The 22724-nt window shown below is 44.7% G+C and overlaps 1 pseudogene across 1 annotated transcript in view; it reads left to right on the forward strand.

Moving 5' to 3' along the window:
• Window positions 1–22724, forward strand: part of LOC146870162 (putative ATP-dependent RNA helicase DDX20) — a 552287-nt pseudogene that overhangs the window by 214377 nt on the left and 315186 nt on the right. The window contains exon 6 of the transcript XR_014978117.1: window positions 13076–13214. The product of XR_014978117.1 is annotated as a putative ATP-dependent RNA helicase DDX20 (transcript). The remainder of the gene's footprint in view (window positions 1–13075; window positions 13215–22724) is intronic.

Here is a 22724-nt window from a genome sequence, read left to right on the forward strand (position 1 = left end):
ATCTCTATTTTCATAATACTGTGCGGTAGCCAGTATTTGCGCTGAAGAGGAAACGGCCCAAGAACTCTCTGAATCTTTCAACTTTTTACACAGGTCAGGGAGTAAATTCTGCACAAACTTATCCACAAACAGCCGTTGGCCACCCTCAGTACTCATATCTTGCCCACTGTGGTCAATGAACGTTTCCTCAAACCTAGTAAAGAAGTCTGACACTGTCTCATCCTTTTTCTGCTTGCATGCAGATAACTTGTCCCAATTTACGCGCATTGCTGGCATTAGTGTCTTCATATACGTGATGATTCTACCAGGGAGTTCAGCCACTAAAGGCTCAGGTTTCGCGCCACCAGTTTGTCTTGCATCGGCAGCAATAATGTTAGCCCATGTATCCCCTAGCTCTTGGTCATGATCCGCATTACGGATTGACCCCCATAGGGGCTGTGGAACAACATTACCAAACAACATGTCTATGTCGGCCAGATTCATAATACATGATCCTGCCGTTTGTGACAATTCTTTATAATAACCTGCCGGATTTTTACGGGGATCAGGTAAGGACTGTTTAAGCGCTAACACCTCAGAGCGCTTCCATGGAACATGCACCCAAACACGCTGGAAATGCGCTGCCACAGCGGGGTTAGCACCGACAGCTGCAACCGCTTCCTTCCATACCGGGGGAACTTCTCTCATGGGGTATTGTCGCACTTTCTCCTTTCTCCCCACAGGGACATCCTGTTCGAACAATGACTGTTGACATTCATCATTCCTGAAGGACAGTACAACCGCAACTGCTTTATCTATATCGCGGTCCACAATCATACCAGCTCCAAAATCGGACCTTACTCTACACAATTCTCGTGGCCTCGGATTTCTACCATTATCCTCCAATTCCTCACAGAGAATTTCGCACATCTTCTCAAACACATATCTCTGCTTCGGGGCATCCCACTGATGGAAGACATTAACAATTGATTCCACATTATACAATGAAGGGAAAACAATCCATCTGCGCGCCATGCTGTCTATTACGTTCTTCTCGTCAGAGGTAGGCAACTGACTACGCAATTGCTTACGCTGCAAACCAGGAGTCGCACCAGACAACTCAAAGAGAGGCGACATTAATGAAGTAACCACATTAGCTAAACGCTGTCGCGCTGAAGGAGAAGCTGAGGCAGAAACGGGAGGGAAAACAGAGGGAAGAAAAGAGGACGTAGAAACAGGTACCGAAGTGGTACAAGGAAAAGTGTTGGGAGAGGCCGCTGGTGAATTAGGCAAGGTTACAGGAAGCGCGGGGGCAGTTGGAAGCACAACTGGCGGCCCTTGAGGGGGCTGCGTTACATTAATAAGAGCCGGTTGTGCGGCAGCTGGTGGTTGCGGCAAAGCCTGCAATACATTAACTGGAGGTGGCATATTCACAAGCTGAGGAGGCGCCGTAGCATTTTGCGCATATGGGGGTGGCGAACTCAACAAGTGTGACATTAGGGGATCTTTCTCCTTGTCTTCGGACTCATTTTGCTTAGAGTGCGGTAAAGCCGGGTAACATTTGTCAATCCCTAACTTACGCTGCCTGTGCAATTGCTCGCTCATCTGCTGCTCCTCATTGTCTCTAAATTGTACAGCTGCTTGCATTACTGACATACCTTTCTCTCTTTTATTCTTTTTCGCTAGCTTAATTTCCTTCTGTTTGGCTTCCTTCCGCCATAAGCGGAAAGAGTCAAACATCGCCGGCCGGGCTTTCTTCTTAAACAATTTAATTTCCAAATTATCTAGAATATCGGTATCGAAACTACCATTTTGGGGCCATTTTAAAACACCGTCCTTCCTGGTGTAGTGGATCCACACTTCGTTATATGCAATGGGGCCTACGCCATGTTTTACATAGAGCTCATAAGTTGGAGTTCCAACCGGAGGAACCGGACATGATTCTTCCAGCTGGAAATCTTTTCCACAACCCAAACAGAATAGTCTACCAAATATTCTAGAACCAGGCATCTTCGCTCACTAGTCTAGATCCAAACGTCAAAGGATTATCGATTACGATAGTCTCGTGAATACACAAATCCTCTGGCTTTGGGGTTTGCAAACACCAAATCACCAATTACCAAATCAAACCAAACGATCCCGAGGGATACCAAAACAAATGGGAGACGCTCCACTTATACTTAACTGAATATTGCTGATCGATGACGTCACCAGAAGACTCTCTCGATTGTTTCGCTTTCTCAAACTCGTCAAGGGTCCAAAACAGGTCGATTAATCAGGGCAGCAGTCCTTCGTAGCCGTCGGGACGCGGAGAACCTCGCAGAAAAGACTTTCGGACCACGTCGACATGCAGGGGTCGATGAAGTGGCGGCCTTCCTCCGGAATTTCCACACGAAGCTCCTCACGAACCTCTGGCTTGGACTGGTACCGCTGAAATCGGCCCGAGTTGGGCGCCAAACTGAAGTACTGGGTATTTTAGACCCAGCGGTGCAGGGGCACACACCCTATGACTTCGGGGTTTCACCCTGTTCCGGACCTACAGAAACACAGAGTCTTCTGGGTGAAGTCAAAGAATTGTTTATTGGCTGCAGACCAATGACAGGTATCCTAGAAGTACAACAGCGTGTATGTTCTCAGGAGACTGCTGCAAATCATAGGAACGGACTACATCTTAAATAGGCCTTTTTCGGCCTCAAGCATACATTCCTGAGTTTTATGAAACGGCAATATAACAGTGTACATTACAAAGAAAAGGCAGAGTCATGATGACCATCCCACATTCCAGTTCGGCCAACTCACAATGATTTACACAATAAGGTTGCGATCCCACGTTAGATGTCAGTAGACCCCCCAATAAACATGAGCATCTCCTGTTTTGGGAAACAAGTCATAAAGCAGGAACAAGCAGGTGTGGAAGAGATTAGCCGGGGGTTTGTGTAGGATGAGAAGGGTTTTATGATGGGTCGAGCCCTGATGCTAATCACAGGTGGACGGAGGAAGGGGAGCTCGTGAGACCGGTTTGACCCGGGGCAGCAGAGCCAGCTGCCCAGGTCACCGAGAAGTCACGGGAAAGCACATGTACTGAGAGGTCCGTATTTGCTCCATTATAGCCTATGTGAGGGCAATGACAAGATGGCCACTGCTTCCAAAATGGAACCCGCGTAGTGAAGCAGAATAACGTGTACACAGTGCATTCAGGGCTAGAACGACGAGTAAAGCACTCGTACATGCCGCATTTACCATTTGCGGTTCGCTAATACCACATAGACAGGGGTAGGGCCCTGTCCCCTACGCGGTCCCGAATATTAAAGTACGACAAGGTGAGGCTGGGCACGAGGGCCAGGGTGCAGAGTGTGTGTGTGCTGTTGAGCGAGTCTGAGCACGCCAGGCTCCGGACCCCTTTCTATAGGGCACAGGGGGCATCAGCTGCGGAACTGGGAGTTGTCACTGAAGGGAAAGGGGAGCTACGGCGGGAGGGGAGGCTCATAGAGGAGGGAGATGAGGGCTGGCAGCGAGGAGGGGTATGGAAATGGTGAGGACAGGTGGAGAGATGAGAGAGTTCAGAAAAGAGTTGTGGACGGAGAGTAAAGGGGAAAATGTGAATGGATGGTTCTTAGGTGTTTTGACACCAATTTTTCCATGCAGTTTTTAGCTGGAGTTTAAACACGTGTGTTTACAATTCCAAGTATATAGTGAAACCCTTTTGGGTTTTGGGGGAGGTGCTGCATTATAAAACAGAACCCGTTTTACATCACCCCAAATCAAGAAAATCGTGAAAATGGTCCAGGAGAATGCCAGATCACTGGTTTCAACAGTGCCTGCCTGGCAGGACCCGCGCAAAGACACAGGACAGTTCTTTGTGTTACAAATGTGTACTATAAGCATCAAGTCAACCAGACGTGAAAGCAAAACGTTTTCTCTCGTTGCTCAACCGTCCCAAATAATCGCGATAACAATGACCGAGCAACACCACCGACGATAAACACCAGGCAGCCATTGCTTTACTGGGTAAAGGAGGTTGCAGGGCCTGCTAGCGGTCATTATTATCAATTTAATTGCCTTTGGGTATTTTTGTGTAGCGCTTGCACTGCCTTGCACCTGCTCCAGAGCTCCTAGCAGGGAAAGTGGAGGGTGTGAATAACATCACTGCATTATGAATTAAGAGATCACAGGTCAGTGCTTTGTGGAGAGTGCAAGCTGTATACTTAGAGAAGAAAGAAAAACATCAGGCCTTTCGGCATTCCAGCATGTTACTGGTTGGGAGATGAAGTCCCCTAGGATGCTGAGGGTCGTTGGTACTGGAATATTTCATGTGTCCCCATACGTGCATTAGTCATTTTAGCCAATTTATTCCAAAATTGTGCTTTAAATACACTTTTTGATTTCCTTTTTTGCAAAATTTTCTTGGGGGAGGGCAGAACCTCCTATTAATACCTTAGTTGAGGAAGGCTCCCTGGCTGAAATTCAGGTTGAGTATTACATCTGGCGTTCAGCGGTAACAGTTGAGGACGGATGTGAGGCCAATATAGTAAGTGGGTGGAGCCAGTGTAAGAAGTGGGTGGGGCTGGGGAAGTGGGTGTGGCCTCCTACAAAAAGTTTAGCACCTGCACCTAATATTTTACAAATTAAGCCCTGTTTTGCCATTAATGAATATCTCTCTCAGCGTAACCAGTTTTCTGGGACCCATTCTCTCCTAAAAGCAGCTTGTGTTCATGCAGAATCTGAAACTGTTGACCTCTTTCCCTGGCTCCCCTGTCACTGATAGTTGTGGGGCTTCTAATCCACAGGCCTGGATCAGAATTCTCTGCTGTAGTTTTGTGGAAGCTTATATTGATAGGAATGTGCGTTTTGTCCTGGCTGTTAGTGACATTCCCATAATCAGTTACATTTTTAAAACTCGTTGTGACATGAAATTTCAAAGAAAACACGTGATGTGTCTTTACTGTTTAAAATAGTGTCTATAGATATGGTTGGGTATAATTTTTGTGTGTGCAATTTATGCGTTTTTTTCCCTATGCCCGTCAGCAGACCAATAAGAAATACTTAAGTGTGCTCAGTAGCTGAGATCCCGGGTGAATCCTTGACTCTTGGGGCACCTTTTTAGGTCTCGCCTAGAGATGCAGCGCGAATGCGCTGCCATCGCTTTGCGAGGCATGCAGTATACACTATAGTGTGGAAGCTTCATGGAAGCTCCGCCCACTCTCCGGCCTATCTTCTTCATTGGCTTAGGTTATAACTGCTGCCTTCTGCTTGGTTTTAAGGTTGTTAGTCCCTCCCCAAGACAGCCATGTCAGTCATTTGTATCCTTCCACGGCTATTGCCCCCTTTACTTCTGTGTTGCAGGGTAACTATTTTCTTCTGTGCCGAACCCCTCCCGTAGTCCGTGCGTTCTTGCCCTCTTCCTCCTCCCCCCCCTCTCTCGTTAGTGCTTTCTTGCTCCCTGCCCTCCGCCCGCACAAATGCTTGTTTCCAACACTGTCAAAAGAGTCGACCAGGCTTTCATGTGTTAAACCACGTAATTCGTACATCTGGGCACTTGCATAACAGGATTTGTACGTGTTTCACTCCAAATTGATGAAGATAAGAATTCAGCCAATCTGAGATAGTCATTCATTTTCCATGATGATGCGGTTTCCTCCTGCCCAATAAAGTAACGAGTTGCACAGGCGTCTTTCAGGGGAAGGTTACGATGCAGGAAAAATAGTTGAGGAGCAGAAAATGGAGCGAGCGTGCTCAAAATAAAAACCTTTTAAAAGCATTTTATGTTATTTACTCAAACACAATAAAATAAATGAGTTAGAAAATCAACGCAATATTCACTGTGACTTATTTGGTCATATACTTAAAAAACACTGCATATTTTCCAGCTTGTATTTGACAACTCTATTCAAAGCATTGATTAAAAAAATTATATCGATATTTTACATGAATACTCCGTTGATACGTTAAATTGAGGTTGCTTTGGCATAACTGACTCCATTCCAAGATGGTAGACGCATTCACGTCGGTCGGAAAGTCGTCTGGGTAGTAAGAACTTTGTTACACTTCCTGTTGAGGTCCTAGCGCTGCCGGCTGCAGCAAGATTGGGGTTACATTTGAGGTTTTCCGGGTGAGTTCGACACAGGAATGTAGGCGAGTAGTACTGCAAACCCCAAAGATTTACAGGACAGCTGTAGTGCCAGCTTTTAATACCCATTAGGGCAGCAGCAGAGTTGTGCGTGCGTATGGCGTATATGAGCTGTAGATATTTTATAGGACACAGCAGAAGCGGATGTGCACACATCGCGAATTTGAGCTGAAACGTAAATGAGAAATGGTCGCTAGCTTGGACAAGATTGACTGATACTTTGCACTGATGACAGTGATATTTTTAAAGGGATTTCAACCTAATGCATCTGTAACGTGGTCTTTAAGGGTGGCCATGAGTCTCGCATTTTTCAGGCAAGGGAATCCACGGGTTTTGGGGGCGGGGGTGGGCTCGCTTAATGATTATGCCGCTGCCCAGGGCTTTAAGTGGGTCGGGTTCTGCCGAGACTGGTCCCTATCGGGCTCTCCATTTTTGCCCTCACTCTCAGGGAGGAAAAAAATCCTAATTCTGCAGCACCTGATAGCGTAGCGTCGTCTCCATGAGTCCTACTCTAAGCAAGTAACATGGGCGCAATTGCTGCTATTTGTGGATTAAAGTGCAGTAGTAGCCAGAGTTCAGTGTTTTGGGAGTGAGTGAGTAAACTTGCATAAGTGTGCGCGTGACACTTGCAGACTGAGACTTACTGCTACAGTTTAGATCTGTTACTAATCCGTGCGCTTTCCAGGCGCACTGCCCATGGGGCTCACAGGGCTTCAGCAGCATCCCATATCCTCTCACCCCCGTCGTGTGTGTCAGCCCGGGCCGAGACAGCCTCCCGGGCACACACAGACCGGTCTTAAGCTGCCCTGGTCTGGCGTCCGTCTCGAGGCAGCCGCACTTCACAGGTCTTTAAAAGACCATTTACGCGTTAACGAGGCTTTTTTGTTTTACACCCCTTCTTGGAGAACCTGCATCTCCACTCCGCATATTGCTGGAAGAGTTAGCCCCCCCCCCCCCCGAAATTTTTAGTAGTCCCGATCCCCCACCCCCCGAAATTTGGCTCTAGTTGCACTTCTGGCGCTTTCCCCATGCGGCCACTGGTATGTTGCACTCTCACTCAGTCCGCACAATCCCTCTACCACAGTCTCTTGATTGGGTGAATGCTTAGCAGTCTCTAACTGTTATGTGCATCCCAGCATGCCCTCTCATTGAACTGTTTTTGAACTGTCGCTCTTGAGCCATTGTGTTGTTCGTTTCACACTCCCTAGCTTGGACTCTTTCGATATTTTGCTCATATCCACTTCTCTTCCCCATTTCAATTAGAAGTGTGATCGATAATGTGGTCTGTTAACTTAACCTTTCGCCTCTGGTTCACAAGATGTAATGGTCTTCAGCCAGCAGTAGTCATACGCATTTTTTGTTACTGGCTCTTTTCAAGTTTAGCCCTCGCCATCAATGCAATAAGAGAAGCTAGAGGTCCCAGAATACAAGGTTTCACCAGAGGAAAGAGACAAGGTGGGATATAAGTGTCCGTCAGACATGACCTGAGCTCTCTAGTCAGCAACCTGACCTATGGTCGGTCAACTGTACACGAGGCACAGGTGTGTGTTCCCTATTCCGGACCCTTCTAAAGTGTATCTTATTCAAACCTCATTCACGCGCGCAAACACACATTGGACAGTAAAGGAGATATTAAACGTATTAAAACCATGCCGATAGCACAGATCAAAGTATGGCAAAAAGTTTCGCCTATTATTTCTTGCCTTTTCTACGCTGTGATAAGTAATTTTCACTTGTTTATCTTTTAATCAGCAGTATTGATATAATGCTTCTATAACTTAGGTGTGATGGAGATGGGGGAAGCAGGCAGCACCACAGTGATCATCTGTGTTTTGGACAGTCTTTCTGCTTTTATTGGGAGCTGAAGTAGAGAGCAGGACAAAAGTACAAAATCAAGATCCGTATATTTTTAGAATATGTCCGTTTTTGTGCTCCTTGCGCTATGATTGCAATTATAACTGGGGAAATGTTTATCTCTCCCCGTATATACGGGGTGCAATAAAGTTTGCACACTAGTTTAATTTTGGCAGGTCAAACCTGTCTGCATTTATCTGGGGAAAATGCGCAGCATTTACTGGAACATTTAGCTTTTAGTGCGATAAGCACAAACATGCACGTGTGTTTCTCCCAAATGTCGGATTAGGCATACATCGCATCATATGGGTTCCAAAAACACTAGTGTTGGGTTTTATTGAATTTGATTATTACTTCTGACACGAAACACTTGTATCCGGCCCTTTGCTTCAGGTATTGCTCACTTAAGAAATGCATATAGAGATATGCGCAATTATTTGATTTCTACGTGATACAACCTTTCGGATAGAGACCAAGAGTGGCGACTGAGCTGGCACATTCTTTGCTAACAGCTTTACCGATCTTACACTCCATCACAGCTGTGAGGTGTTCACTTTATTCCTTCTGCACTTTGACCCATTAGTAAGATTCTGGCTGGGAGAGGTGTGGCGCAGCGGCCAGAGAGACTGACTCCGGCGGCAGCTCAGCCTCACGTGACTCTGGAGAACAGCTCACTTAATCTTCCCGATGGCTCTCGGCGCCTTGAGACCCGTAGGGGTGATAAATTCGCCCTTAACAAATGTGTAATCTAATGGTATTGAATGGCGCTGCAGTCATTAATTTGAGTAGTGTACTGTTTTACAGTGTGACTCATGATTGTATTAATGTTACTGACAATGTTATGTACTTTTCATCCTTCTTCCCACTAGCTCCCATAACTCCAGCCATATCTTGTTCTCCCCCGCCAACTATGATTCCCCTCCCACTTTTCGTCGTACCATCTTTGTTTAGATGATTACTTTGCGGTAATTGTTGAGGGCTCATACAGCCTCACCCTCTAGTCTCACTGACTGAGCTAAGCATCAGCTTTTCATTAAATAAATAAACGTGTTCTCTTTTTAGAAGTTCCAACAAAGGGTCCAACAATCCAATGGGCGGGCGTTTTATATAACATTTGTCTTTCTCTTTCACGCATAATTTACTTTTGTTTTGTGTTAGGCACCAGATGTATTCTGCACCACTTTCTCCCGTGCAGGTTTCTTGAATGGCTCTCTTCTTTAAAACTGAATCAAACTCATGTAAAAATAGAAATCGGACACCCTTTGTATCTTCTGCCGCAAATACCGATATGCCTGGGTAACTCTAATGCAAACTCCATGGGTTCTTCAAAACACCTGGATTATTAATTTTACTCATTGAAACTGAGCACTGCAATGTTCTTGCGGTTTACATTAAATAGTATCCCATATCTCTTACAGGTACTCTTCATTACTCTTGGTGCTAGAATCTTTGTATCAGTTATTACTTTGAGGTAATCCACCTGAACGACAGGAAATGCTGCCACTCAAACCCTTTGGTTCCCCATTATGGGTACCACCCTATCCAGCATACTCCTGTCTGACCAAAAGTAGAGCAAACAAAGGCCGGAAGTCATGTGAATGATGGGTGGGTGGTAATGACTGGTATTAATATTTCAAGACTAATGGTAGTAACGATTATATGTTTTGGTACGCATTGCTTCTGTGACGTAATGAAACTTGAGGGGGACCCCTGAAAAGTACAAGGAGAGCTTCCCCCCTCTGGAGTCAGTCACGAGCTCTGAGGCCAGGGTACTCTGTTGAGGGGGCCCCCTGGAGCTCGGAACCCCCACACCGCGGAGGCCATGGGGTCCTATTTTACACCACTGCATTGCTTTAGTTAAGGTCACACATATGTCATAGCAACACACATCAAATCACCTCATCTGGCATTCTAGAAGATTTTTTGTAAAACAAAGGTTGGAAACAAAAAGGTAGTAGAATCAGTAGAATTTGAAGTCAGCTACAGTTGAAAGTTGTAAGGTACTGCTATTTTCGGGTATATCTTTTCATGTTCTGTTGACAGCTTTCAGAAGGTGGGAAAGGATTGTAGGCCTAAACTTCTTGGCTGATACAGAGGTGGTTGTGTTTACAGGGAAAGTTACCATGATAGAGTTGGGATGTGGAACCTGAGTCTGTAAAAAGCACAGAGATTGTATAAGTCATGGTTGAGGTGGAGATGTTCTTGGTGCACTGTCCATTCGGCTGTTGCTAAGGAGATAATTGTACCTTACACAGTCCTTCATTTTACACAAGTCTCCTCCACATATGGCAGAACAGGAACAAGATCATTCCTATCATCTGGAGAGGCTCTCAGGTTATACTTTAGAACACACTATCTGTGAGGAGAGCATCCAAATGTAAGCCTTATCTTTGGTGGCCCTAAGTTCATGTTCGTTCCACTGCTCACCCTCGATTTATAATAAGCTGCAAATGGTGTTAACTTCAAAAGAATTACAAATCTAAGAAGCCATCCACAGCCAAATAGAATTTTTATTGGTATTGCTGTGAAATGGAATGTTTTAGATATTTTCCCTCCTGGTCAGATGAGGCTTTCTGGTATATACAGCAGAGTGTTTACAATTTAGACTGTTCAAGCTGTCACCTAATTGTAGAATAATGGGCCCACACTGTGTATCGATTAAACATTGTATCTTTGCTCTCTGCGGGAACAAAATTAATGACCTTTTTAGGATCATCAGCAACCAGTGGGAAGGCTGGTTTCTGTGTCTGAGACAAACTGTACATGAACATGTCTTATAAGACCTCAAGCAATTCGTTTCAAATTATAGCCTTCGTCACACTGGCTTTCACCCAACCCGGTTTACTATAACATTAAGAATTGTCTTTGACTGCACATGATCAATCAGTCTTCAGGATTTACTGACCGTAGCATCATGTTTTCAGCAGTGTACCCTTTTTCTACAACTGACCGCATCACTCTTGGGTTCATCTTACCACAGGGTGCAATGATTTTGTCATTTTGTTTGGATGTCACAAAATGCTTACCTTGTGGTTTCATTCTACCCGCGGGGTTGAAGATATCCTTAAAGTTCAGTGGAGGGATGGTATGCAGCATCCTAGTGGATATAGCAAGACACCAAAGACCCTTCAGTTACTGGTTGGGTCACATTAACATAATTAAGACAAATGTGCTCCTCCAATACCTGTATCTGTTCCAGTTTCTTCAACTCCTTTTCTAAATAATGAACTTAGGGACTCATAACAAGGCATATTGAGATTCGTGTGAACGTTTTAGTAGGCACGGGGAGATTAAATGATTTGCCCAGAATCACAGGATGTATTTCTCTCTACGCTCTACCACACAATTATCTCTCCAACTTTAACAACGTACCTTTTAAACACTCTCTGTCTCTCTCCTCCTCTCTATGTCTCTCTCTCTCTAACTCTACCTTTCTCTCTTTTTCACTCTGTATCTCATTCTCTCTATCTTCACTCTACCTCTCATTTATATGTGCAAATAACTCTAACTATCTCTATACCATCTCTCTCTTGCTTTCTATCACTTTTGCGCACTCTCTCACATAAGTAAAACACATTTCCATTACAACTCCAATAGCTTTGACGCTAAAAGATGTGAGACCTATTGCATTGCTGCTTCCTGCTTTAATATGAAAAGTACAGCCCTATGCTGGTCCCGCACAGTCAGCTTATCTTCAAAAATCAATTGCATTTTGTGGATTTTTGTGCTGGCACATTCTGAGGAACATCTTCAAGGCCTTGACATAGTATGGGTATTCTTATCTATTCTAACTAGTAAGAGCCTGCTTAGTCTCCTTTTGGTGACAGTTTATTCATTTGTCCCCATCATTACAAAATATAGGGATAAATGTATAGCTTTGCAGCATGACACAGACTCAATCGTGACAGACTAAACGTTTTAAACCTCTGCTATGCTATTTGCTTCTCAATTGCACAAGAGCCCTGGATCTGTCCTGTCTGTTTGTTGCAGAGATACATTTCCCCAGAAAACTTTTCACCCTTCAACTATACCAACCATAGACAAGAAAAGTAATAAACACAAACTATTCCGTGACCTTTGCCAATTGAGAGCCAGTCAGAGGAAACTAGGTCAGCATTCTGGGATGCTCCGCAGGCCAGTTATGAGTCCTAGCAAAGACATCAGATTCAGAATAAAATCCCAACAGGACTTGGATTGGGAATTCTCACCTCCTTTTTGTACTCCTTCACTTCCCACATCAGCTTATGTACTAGGCGTTTTTTTTCCCTTTATGATCTACATGTATGTATATGGTATTTCTTTATTGCAGACCTAGCCAAAAGTCAGCAGAGCGCTGCACATGGTCATCTACGATATTGAGCCTCTAAGTCTATACATCTCCAGGCTTCGCAATCCTTTTGCTCTGCACTTAAGAAACTCAGTGATGCAGATTTTTCAGTTAATGGTCATTCATATCCAACAAGCCATTTTCACTCCACTTGCTATAGGGCTACTTTGATTTGTGTGCTTGCCATCAATTTACCCCATAGTTTGTCACTCTATTTGCAGTTTTTTCAAAAATATTTAGTTTATCTCAAATGGATAAAATTAATTCTGTCAGAGAACTTGCTGCATAATTTCCATAACCGTGTCAGATTAATTAGATACGTGTGCCACATAATTCTAGTAGCCCTTGCAATGGGAAGTCTGTACAGAGTGGTTTGTGGGCTGTCGTTAAATTAAGTACATTTTAATAACATGACTTAAACACATTGGCAGAGCCAATAGCTCTGGCTAAACAATCACAAGGTCCCAATGGCGAGACCGATTGCATTGCAAATGCTTGTTTAGACTTTGGCATTTATTTGATTAGTTAATAATTATTAGACTTTTTGGTAAGTTAACATTTACTACGAGTTGCAATCTTGCTTGACTTTAGCTATCAGTAAATGATCCAAATGGAATCACGTTCAAGATGGCAATGGCTTAATTAGTGAAACCCCTGGATGGGAAACATTGGTTCTTTGGTGACCTGGTAACCTAGAGCCTGGTTACTATAAAGATGACATTTCGAGATACATAAAGAAAATGAAGTATGAATCAGTTATTGGGTTTTAAAAAACAAATTCTCTCTAGGGTTGAAGCAGTATTACAAAGTGGTAAATTCGTACCCGTTGCCACACAAAATATTTGATGAGAAGGTTCAACATTTGCAGGAGCTGTTCAGCAAAATCCCCTTTAATCAAGCACTGGTCTTCTCCAACCTCCACAGCAGGTAATACTTGTTTATGTACTTTTTTGGACTCGTGTAGATGATTTGTGTTCTGTTCAATAGTTCTTTTTGCTTTTCTAATCTTTATGCGTTGTAATTGTGTTCATAATCTGTGCATCTTGTAGACCAGCAGTTCTTAAACTTTTACGCCTGTCAACCCCCACTGAATCATTGCCTGAATACAGGGACCTCAATGGAATCATTTCTGGGACCCCTCACTGAGTCATTACTGCAATCCGGGGACCACCACGAGGTCATACTGGAAGCCGGGGACCCTGGCCTAAGCAATGTCCACAATTTGAACTTCAAAACAATACACAAAAATACAACAAGCATTGGCATAGCCAATAGGTCTCGCCTTTGGGGCCTTATAAATGTTTAGCCATGCAACAGTTGCATAACTAAATACTTATAAGGTCCCAAAAGCGAGACCTATTGGCTATGCCAAGCGGCCATGCGGCCGCGAAAGTGAAAGTAATCGCGGTAAAGCGCGGCGCGCGCGCCCGCGCACATGCACAGTAGCTCTAGGCTGGCCTGGTAGCACTTTTTGGAGCCCTCTCAATAAGTCTCGTCAGACCAGCGCATGCGCTGGGTCAAGCGAGACCTAAAAACAAGTGTACATCAAACAAATACACAAATAGTAAATTGTTTTATTTAATTCACATACAAATACGGAGCAATCCAAATTTTAATGGTAAGATTGGAGCTTTTCTAAATTCGTTTTATAATTCTGAAAGACATTGCTCTTTTTTTTGTTTGTGCACCTCAGCGCTTCAATTCAGGCCATCTGTTGTCCATGCTAGATTCTGTTTGCAGTAATTGCACTGCTGCCACGAATAAGGATACCAACTTAATTTCAAATTGCTTCACCTTCCTACCTTACCAATTAAAGGCCCAATGTACTATGGTTGTGATCTCAAAGCAGTCACTTTGTGTGCCCATTTCTGCTATGACCCCATACTTTTCATGCACAGCAATTATTTTTTAAAACAACTTTTTTTTTATATTTCCTCTTTTTGAATCATACAGTAAGTACTGCTGCGTTGTGAGATTCTTCATATATCATTGTTGCAATCGCATGAGTTTGTCACGATTAAGTAATTGCGATACTGAAATACACTCGGTAGCTCACTTATTAAAACACAAACAGATTATCAAACAGTTTCGTCAACAGTGTAACAACTTCCCTCCCCTGCCTTACCATCTAACCTCCCCACGAGAGTAACGTTCTAATTGTAGAAGCATAATTGAGAAAGAAAAAAACCTGTTGGTACAGGTTATTCCCTTGCTCTACAATCCTACTATGATGGGTAGCTATTTCTTCTTAACTCTACAACCAGTACATGGGTTGTTTTGCCATGTGCTTTGTCCATCGTTAGATTGCGGGTCGTTCTTTCAATGCAACACGTTGTGTGCCTGTATAATGCTATTGGAGCATTTTTTTTATTCACCTACTTCCTAGGCAGTATGACGCTTCCCAAATGATTAGCTGTATGGTTGCTTTAAGGGGGTGTATTCTCGGTGCCCATGCCCTCTTTGTATGCTGAGGCTATTTTATCCCACAGTCCTGCACTCGTCTTTTGTACACAGTCCTCTCCTTTCTTCCCTTCGCAGTACTCTGCTTTCTATGTCTGTCCAGTATAGCAAATCCCACTTCCAACTGTGTAGCGTTGGCGGCTAGATGCCTTCCATTTTATCATAACGGCTTGTTTAGCCAATAAAAACGCCAGGACTGGAAATTTCAATGCCACTTTGTTTTTCTAGGGCCTTGTTTGTATCCCCAGTAAGCTACTGTCTATATTCCTCATATCTTTTCTCCCAGAGATGTATTCTAATTGTCTACTACTGTCGTCCAATAATTCTTTAATACCGGGCGATCCTATAGCTTGTATTGAAAGTTAACTTCATCAAGCCTGCACCAAGCGCTGGTTTAAGAGGTTCCTGGGTATCTCTGTCCTAGCTTCTGCGGGGTAATGCATGGCGGTAATATACTTATCAGCCACAGAACGACACTGCCCTTTAGTAGTATTTGCCGAAACTCTGCCTCATGCACATTGAGTCAGAGTTCCCTTTCTAAATCCGACTACGAAAGGGATTCTGCTACAAAGACAACAAAATATTGGTACATGGATGGATGGATGATGAACCTTCAGTGGAATATCAAATAAATTAGTGGGTGGTATTTTCTATCCTCCAAGTCCGTACAAGAAAATTGTGATATTTATATTATTTTCAAAACTTCCAGCCAATACTTGCAGTTGTCATATATCCTGTTTGGATTTTGCAGACAGCTCCTACATAAGGGATAATGAATAACCTGCTGATAACACGTCGCCTTCTTTGAAGTGCAGCAGTGGTTACGTTGGCTAACATCAAATGGAATATCTTCACAACAGGTGCCCTTCACTGTCTCCCTTCTGAGGACACATTTACTTCAAAGTGCTTTATAATTTCCAGAAGGCCGTATATAGCAAAGACCTATTTTCTGAGACCGTGCTTTGAGAAATACCAGTCCACAAGGAATCTTGGATCAGCTGATAAAGCAATGCTCTGGGTAGGGAGGTCAAAAGAAATTTGGCTTGGGGGAGACGTGCCTTCTCTGTGCTTGCTGCAAAAAGAACAATTGATGGATGAAATGCTGAAACAGGGTCAAACATTCACCCCCAGTACAGAGATCTGGGCCTAAATCCATAGTTTTTTTGCTTACCATGCCATTCCAGGTCTGACCTAGTCATATGCAAATCATTCTTGGCCCTGCTCCACATCAGAACACTCCAGCCCAAACCTCTAGGCCAGGTTCTCCGTGGACCAGAAACAAGTATCCTGGGATTGGTTTCAGGGCAGGGCCGGCTTTAGGGCGGCGCGACCGGTGCCACCGCACCGAGTGCTTGCTTGACAAGGGGGCGCCGGTTTACTTGAAAGCACCTGCTGCCTCGTTCCTGGCCTCCAGCACTTTTCAGTGGACAATTAAAATGTCAAGGAAACTCCAGTGATTAATGTTCTTCCTGGCAAGATCGGAGTTTTGTCTATTAGAAGTTTTCACTCGTGGAAGTTTTGAAGGTAGCCCAGAGGGTTTAATATGCCTGCTGCAAGAACATGTACGATGCAGATCACAAAGTGAATGTAATGTAAACAGGTCAGTGGGTTACTGCTTTTGTCAGAGACTTCCTTTTGTTAGTTGCAATTTACAGTGAGCTCTTAACTGTCATGAAAGAACTGCGTGCAGACTTTAAGGTATAGATTAGAGCGTATGGATTTTTTGCCTAGACTTTCATCATTGTAATGTTGCACAAAAGGTTCATTTGGGTACAAATCAGTTCTTGTTATTAAAGAGAGCCCCAATCCATTGTGTTATATTTTAAATTCAGAGTTTGTGCTTCTCCAGACCAAGTACTCGTCAACTGTACTGCCTACCTGTATGGATAACATGTGAATGCACCCCTTGTTGTCCTTTGTCATATGTAAAATTTACTATACACTGATTTTCACACCTATGGTTGAATGTCTCTGTGTAATGCGTGTGAGTGAGGCTATAAAATTAATTAAATGCATCTGAGAGAGAGGTTATGGAGAGTGTTAAAGGGTGGTAGTGAGGGTATCCGTGACTGAGGTGGTCTTTGGGGGCGCCAAAAAACATTGTCTCACTGGGCGCCGCAAGTGCTAAAGCCGGCCCTGTTTCAGGGCATCACCCCTCATCAGCTAGGCTAGCTTAAATCCAGGAGCATTGTGAGCAAAATTCCCTCTGTGAGCCTAGCGCTGAAAATGCTGTCAAATATCTGCTTTCATGTGCTATATTCTGGCAGAAAACTCCATTTGAGATATCTAGTGTTGTTTTGTATTTCCCTTGCACAAAGTTATTCATTAGTGTGGCACTGTGTGCATTTTGTGCTGAGAATGTGCTATAATGCCATGAGTGCATTATACACTGCTTTGGTCTACCTCGGCTTCGAGAACTGAATGAGCACTAGTGCTTGTCGTTCAGGCCTGTTTGGCTTCACTGCATACAACCTGTGTTCAGCTGCCTGCTTTGCAGCCATAAATAAGTATTGGATTGACGCCTCGGGTCATAATTGGTTGCGCCATTGGACATGGATATAGTATTGGACCCTTTAAAAGCCCATGGGTATAGTTGTCCCCAGTGTATTCCATTGCTGATGAATTCATTCTTTGATCCACCCTGGGATGTTTTGGCTCCTAGTGAACTGGATACTGTCTCTGCCGAATGCTTACAGAGTGTTGTCCATCCCTCGACTCCTGCTGTGGGAACTGGATGGAACCACTTTTTCTCCATAAACCTGCTTCAAGGTGCGCCTCTGGGAACGTCGTCTGCGGTTGCCAGCAACTGCAATGTTGCGAGTACCAATCAGAACACATAAACAATTGGCTTTTCCGTTTGGTGGAAACTATTTGGCCTGTTTTTCAGCTTTTTCTAGGCACAATCCATGAATGTTTTGGATCTCAAGCAGTATAATGACTTTCAATTGCGTCATTGAATATTTTAAAGGAAAGCTTGCTTTTAGATGATTTTAAAAGTGATACTAGACCTTTTTAGTTTGGATTTTATTACGGCTTGCTGCCTTTTAGATCGTTTTTATATCGACCCTTAGTATGAGAAGTGGGTGTTATGTGCCCGGGTTAGGCCCATTTAACATTTTCTTACATTGTCCTGTTTTGCACAGTAAAATTATTGCTGGGACATTTTGCACATATTCGGGTGTGTGACAATGTTGGACTAGTTTCTCTGAAACTACTTCTGTTTACACATCTGGCATTGTATAACCTTATCAAGATGCCTCTAACACCAAGTGCAAGGCCTTTACACACATTTTACAAAAGTCATTCTATCTTCATCCATGGGGCGATTAGGGCTATCAGCATACCCATAACATTGCTAATCTATACGTACTTCGCAGGCATCTCAGAGGATTAGCAGAAGAGGCACTTGAGCTGACACAGAGGGTCCCTGCATGCTGAGACTTCACCATGTAGCGGTCTGAAATCTCTGTGAGGGGTGTTCAGTTCATGACCAGGACAGGGTCCTACACATGCTCCTGCCAAGCAATAGGGGTGGATCATTCCGTGGGGAGGATTCTTGGCTCTACACCCACACACACTCTAGACACTCGCAGATTATGGTTTGCATAATAGGGGTATGGCTGATTACTACCTTGTTTTATATGCCTGCATATATATACTGTCTTAGCACCATGATGGAATGATATCTGCTGTTTACTCTTTTGGTGCTTGTAATCAGTTTCATCTGCTTCTGTCTACTGATTAGCGCAGCACATGTATACAAGATTAACATTGGTTCAATAAATCTATTGAAAATGTCCCATTGTGTATTCTCTGTATATTTCCCTGAGATAAAAGGGCACGTGTGACTGAGCAGAGGTGTCCTAATCTGTTACCACGATCCATGAGGGGTCAGGGTTGTCATGTTCAGTGGTTGCCAGAAACCATTCGTTCTTTGTCTAGGTTAGGGGGGCTTATGGTGGCACTGTGAGCTAGCTTGTCTCTAGGCCAACATATCCTGCAGGGGTGCTTGGAATCTGACTAGGCACCTCACTTAAAGTTTGTTATCCACAATCATGCAGATCCTACGTGTTAGTGGGAACTACACAACAATACATATATATATGCTCTATGTAAAGCCCTTTTATGCTCACGGGCCTTGTACACAAAATGCAAACATTCCAAATGTATACATTGGTCACCCCAGCCCACCTTTAACTGATGTAATAAACAGAGATTTGGATTTGTAGCCCTTGTAGGAGGCTTGCTTAGTATATGGTGCACACTTATTTAAGTGAATTACTTTGCACTAATCCAGGCAACCTTTATGATGAATTTAGTGGTCTTGGATAACCTTTTGAAAGCTCTCAAAGTGGTTGATGTGGCAAGTAGCCTTCAGACTTATCTTGAAGGAGTGTTAAGTGGCTTTTTTTTACCAATTCTAATCATGTAGTGAAGGTTAAATGAAAAAGAAGCACACAGTGTATATATAGAAATATGTCTATTTATTACACAACACTCAGTAACACATTGGTATATCTTCTACCCGGGATATAAAACACAAATACACAACAATACTTCAATTGCAATATGGTTAGTAAGCACAAAATACTGTCTTCTCCAGGGGGAGACCAGACCATATACTAATAAAATGGAATGCGACCAAAGTGAGGACTTGGACCATGAGACTCAGAGGAGTGGGGGACACATTGAACCACCCAAGTTAAGTACCCAGGAACCCCACTGAGGCAGTATGTAGAGTGGAAACACAGCCACGTGTCCTATAGAAGTCAACGAGGAAGTCGCGGTTGCAGTTTTGAAGAAGGACTCTTCCCAGAGGACCCTGAGGAAACCCAGTGGAAGACATAAGGTTGGAGAGTCACCCCAGCCTCGGATACCCCAGGAACCAGGATACCTACACCAGGGAAGACGGGTGCATACTAGCAAGGCTATGTCCAAAACCGCTGTAGAACACGATGGAGGACTTCAGGAAAGATGCCACTAGAGAAGACTGTGCAAGAGTACAGTGGAATCCAAAGGTGGATTCTCAAAGTGAAGAACCTGTAAGCAGAGCAGGCGGTATCTATGCCACTCAAAGGTGACCAGGAGGCACGGAAGAGCAATGCCGATGACTGACGGTTCAGAAGAGTTGACAGTGAGGAAGACCAGGAGCCACGCACAAGCTGTTCCACGGCGGAAGTCGAGAATCAGGGGGTCCGTGTCCGGCGGGAGCACCAACAAGCATTGGCAGCTGCAACAGGCGTGGAAAGCGAAAAAGGAGCAACGTTGGGACCAGCAAGGTCCAAGGGATTTACTAAAAGCAGGGGACTCAGAGGAGGCCGGAGCAGGCAGGGGAGTCCACAGGAGCAGGAGGAGACTCTCAAGAGGACTCACAGGGTCACCAAGAAGGAAGGCCCACTGCGTAGAGGATGCAGTGAGGACGCTGTACTTGCCAGGAAGAGATGCTGGAGGCTGGAGCTTCTGGTAGCTCGAAGATCTCTGGAGTGCCGACCCAACCATCCTTGGCAAATACAAGTCGATGTGGTGCAAAGGGGTTTGGTCCCAGCAGTTCCGACAAGGGATACTGGCCTCAAAGTTGCAGAGAGGACCGGCAGGCCTCGAATGAGTTGCAGAACCACCACCACCTGTGTTGCTGTGCCTTTTGAAGTCTGTGGAACTTCAGGAGCAGCAGACCGGTCAGCTTTGTTGCGGTGCCTGCAGATGCAGAGGTGTGACCCCTTCACTCCAAGGGAGATTACTTTGGGTATCTACAGGTCTGGTGAAAATCCTGGAAGAAGCACAAACACAGACGACAAAGAAGACTTGCAGAACAGCGAGACCAGGAGCAGCAAGAGACTTCCTTGATGCAGTCTTGGTTCCAGGTGAAGTCCAGCAAAGTCCAAGTGTCCAGACGGTCAGGGAGTGATGTGATTTCAGGCTTGATTCTTGTCCCATGACGAATCTGAAGAGCCATCCACAGGTAAGCCCTTAAGTACCCTAGGAAAAGGGTTTGAACGACTCAGGGGTCCCTCCCAGAGGAAGGGCTGGACAGAGGAGAAGATACTCCCATGTTCTTTGTCCAGTTTCACGCTATAGCGGGAGCCAAGTGCTCCCAGAACTGGTTCCAACTGGAGTATGCAAGGAGTGCACCAAATGTGCCACTTCAAAACAGTCTGGTAGTGCCGGCAAGCGCCCCCAACCAGCCCAATACACCAAGTCCTGTCTGGGAGGTGGTCACATTAAATATATTGTTCTACCTTCCCGTCCTCAAGCTTGGCTCAGAAGCAGGAGGGCAAATAAAGTCTGTGGTCTGCAGCAGCACTAGCTTGCTGTCAGACCCTGAAAGACTGTAACCGGGATTACAGGGGGGTACCCCAGGGAGTCCCCGATTACATGGTATCATAATTCCAACACTGGAATCTGTGTTGGGTTATGATATCCTATGCACTTACCAAGCCTGGAGAATCGACTCCGGGGTTTGTCGAGGTGTCCAGCTCATGCACTCATAACCAAGCAACCTCCCTTCAGGACTGAAAGGCCTGCCAGAGGGTTGACTTGTAGGTTTTAAGTGTAGTGACCTCAGCTATAAGGAAACTCACACAGGCTGCAGTGGCAGGCCTGCAGTCACAGTTTGTGTGGTCTCTGATGGGTGGCACAATCAATATATGCTTTAGACCCATGCCCTCTGTACCTTAGTACCATATACTAGGAACTTATAAGGGCACACCAGTAGCCAATTGTGGATATACACCAGTACTTAACATGGTAATCAATTTAAGCAGGAAGCAGTGTCTGGGGTTCTGATTTGCAGGATCCCTGTCAAGCTAGTCAAAAAAACATACTGATCGACCAGAAATTGGGGTTCACCATAAAAGCTGACCTCACTTTCCTACAGGCCTGATGTAGAGCTTGGTGAATGTTATAGGCCTTCCAGGGGGGCAGAGGATTTTACCTCTTTTACCTTGCCTTTGCTTCGCCTGTCAAATTTAAAGTTTACTGCAGGGCCTGCAGTGAACTGTATGGGTTTGTGTGAACCGCTTTTACGCATTTCATACAAACTAATTCAATCGTTTTGTTTGCGCCAGACAGAGGTGATGGATGTCTACTCCAATTTATATTTTTGAATATAAACTCCCAAGCAGAAGTTTGCGCTAGGAAAAAAAAAAGCAAAGACTCCAACACCATTGGAGTTTTCTACTATGGTGTAGGGGGACTTATTTTTTTTTTACTGTACCTCACTGTCAGGATATTTCTGGTGGGGACGGACAGTAAAAATAAAAAAGCCATCAAACAGTCTTTTCTGAATAGGGTGGATGGTTGGACTGCCTACATCCAATGGCCCTTATTCGTTCGAGCCATCGGAGAAATGTTTGTGCGTCTGTGTATACCTGGTGTTTGGCCGGATTCAAAATAGGTCGAGTGGACCGAGTACTCCATCACTACAGTGTCTGCAAACTCTCTAAATTTACCCCTAAGTTTGAAGTTGCCCGCTCTTTAAGAGAAGGAATCTGTACATGTGGTTAGGATGAGGAGGAAGTCCAGGTGACTGCTATTAAGTACTCAAGAAATTGAGAAAAAGCAGCGAGCCTTTTTAGGTCTCGCCTGCGAATGCAGCGCATGCGCTGCTTCGCCTCAGCAAGATCTATTGTCGTTGCTTCTGTGTCTGTGGAAACGGGGTTGGAGTCCGCCCTGTCGGCATTAGGCCCCGACCACCCGACTGGTCTTGCCTGCGAATGCTGCGCATGCGCTGCTTCGCCTCAGCGAGATCTATTGTTGTTGCTTGTGTGTCTGGGTTCTGTGGAAGCTGGGTTGGTGTCCGCCCTGTTGGCATTAGGCCCCGCCCACCCGACTGGAGATTTGGATCACGCACGCTCACCAACGGCGTCTCTTCAGACACGCGTGTTTATATAAGTGCCAGACACGCGCGATGATGTGCACGCACACGGCATCAGACGCCGGGGGAGGAGCACGCTCAGTTAAAAGGTTCAAATCAGTTGA

The sequence above is a fragment of the Triturus cristatus genome, chromosome 1_1 (assembly GCF_964204655.1).
Source record: "Triturus cristatus chromosome 1_1, aTriCri1.1, whole genome shotgun sequence".
Classification (NCBI taxonomy): domain Eukaryota; kingdom Metazoa; phylum Chordata; class Amphibia; order Caudata; family Salamandridae; genus Triturus; species Triturus cristatus.